The sequence below is a fragment of the Ursus americanus genome, chromosome 5, assembly GCF_024610735.1.
Source record: "Ursus americanus isolate L20-20 chromosome 5, mUrsAme1.1.p, whole genome shotgun sequence".
Classification (NCBI taxonomy): domain Eukaryota; kingdom Metazoa; phylum Chordata; class Mammalia; order Carnivora; family Ursidae; genus Ursus; species Ursus americanus.
Window position 1 is genome coordinate 23359601 of NC_142131.1, and position 2281 is coordinate 23361881.

A 2281-nucleotide genomic window follows, 5' to 3' on the forward strand; every position below is an offset into this window, starting at 1 on the left:
GTGCTCACTTCAGCAGCACATATACTAAAATTGAAACAATATAGAAGATTATCATGGCCCCTGTGAAAGGATGGCGTGCAAATTCATGAGGTGTTCCATATTTAAAAAAAAAAAAGTATACCATTATAAGTCAACAAAAAAGTTAGTAAAGATTAAGAAAATAGAGACATGTTTTCGTACAAAGGTAACCAATGCAAACATGCCTAAGCATCAAAACAAATTTAGTGAATAAAAAGCAAAGAAACGTGTTATATAAATAAGTGTCAAATGTAATGAAATGCATATAATAGCTATATCAAACTAATGAAATAATTGAGACTAATCTATCTCACCAATAAATATGAATAGGTCTAATTCATCTATTAAAAACATTTTAATTTGCTTCACAAAGCAAGAAATGACTATTTAGCTTATAACCTCCACACTTAATTTTTTTTTCCAAAAAACTAAAAATGAAAAATGCACAAATGTGTATCAAACAAATGTTAGCCATAATAAACCAAGAATAGTTATATTGATATCAAAGTGGATACAAAGCTAAAACCATTAAACATGAAAATAAGGACATGATCTATGGGTACAAGCCAAAATTTATAATGAAAATATAAAAATTATAAATAATAGTGAATCAAATAATGCAATAGCAATCTTTATTAAGCAAAACTTAAAAGCAATGCAGGAAAACATAAACAGAAAATCACTAATAACTGGAGAACCAAAAACCTTTTAGTAGAATAAACAAATTGACACTGAAATATACATGGAAAAATAAACATGCAAAGACGGACATAAAACCAGTTTTAAAAAAGAAAAATTTTGGAAAAGAATAAACCTAAGGGGGCTTAAAATATAGACCCTTCATAATTAAAATAGCAAGGTTTTGATGCATGAGTAGACATGCTAACTAGGGAAATAGATGTCCAGAATTACACTAAAAAATATAAAAGTTTAGTATGAGATGAGGATAGCATCTCATATCTTTTGGGAAGCAAAAGACTTTTTAATAACATTATTGAGATAATTGGCTAGCCATTGATAAAGGATAAAATTAGATTCAAATCTCACACCATCATACAAGGATAAACATCAAAGATTTCAAAGGCTCTAAATATAAAAACATAAAGCCCTAGAAAACACAGGTGAACTCCTCCTTAGTTTTGACTGTGGAAATGCTTTCTAACTATGAGTAAAAATGTAGATGCAAAAAAGAAAAGATCGACCAATTTTATTTAATTGAAATAAAATCCATGCCAAAAATGACATTAAAAGTAAAAGAAAATAGAAGAGAAAACCAAGTTGCAAATTGGAAGGAAATATTTGCAGATAACATATCTGAAAAAGGCTTTTATTCAGAATATACAAAGAGCTCTCAAAAATCAATAGTAAGAAAACAAATGACCCAATTAAAAAAAAAAAAGGTTTGAGATACTTCATCAAATAGAATATACAGAAAGCAAATAGGCATATGAAACAAGTTCAGTAATATTCTGAGCCATTAGGGAAACACAAATTAAAACCATAATGAGATATTATCCCACACCTATTAGAATGGTTAAAATGAAAAATGCTAATAATACCTAGTGTGGGTGAGGATGCAGAGCAAATGGGCCTTGCATAAATTGGTGGTGGGTATGCAAAATGGTACAGTTACTTTGGACAATGTTGTGGCAGTTTTTTATATAGCTAAACTTATACTAATTGTATTCCTCAGAAGTTCTACTCATATGTATTTGCTCTAGAAAAATGAAAACTTATGTTTACACAAACACCTGTGCACAAGTGTTTATAGCTGCTCTTTTCATAATCACCCAAACCTGCAGACAACACAGATGTTCTTCAGTGGGTAAATGGATCAATAAACCATGGCACACCCATGTAACAGAATACTAATCAGAAATAAAAATGAATACATTTGATGTATGTAAATAATTTTGATAAATTTTAAAGATATTACACTGAGTGATAGAAGCTAGCTTCAAATTGTTAAAAACTATATTTGCATTGATATGACATCCTCATAAAGACCAAACTATAGTTAGGGAGAAGAGATCAGTGGTTGCCAGGGTAAGAGCTGGGAGAGGTTGTGACTAAAGGGGTAGCACAAGGGAAATTTGGGCCTGATTTGTATTATAGTAATGGTTACACAAATCTATACATATATTAAAATCAAAGAACTATAAATGAAAAATCTTAATTTTACTGTGTGTTAATATAAAAAAGTGGAAAAATATTTGAAAAACTTGAAAAAAAATAAGATATTCATAAAATAAAGTGGAGTCAA

At 29.3% G+C, this 2281-nt stretch overlaps 1 non-coding gene across 1 annotated transcript; it reads left to right on the top strand.

The window, feature by feature from the left end:
* LOC123791589 (U6 spliceosomal RNA) lies at positions 1-105 on the top strand. The gene has a single exon (XR_006779452.2). It is a non-coding gene; the product is annotated as a U6 spliceosomal RNA (small nuclear RNA).
* Positions 106-2281: the final 2176 nt, after the last annotated feature.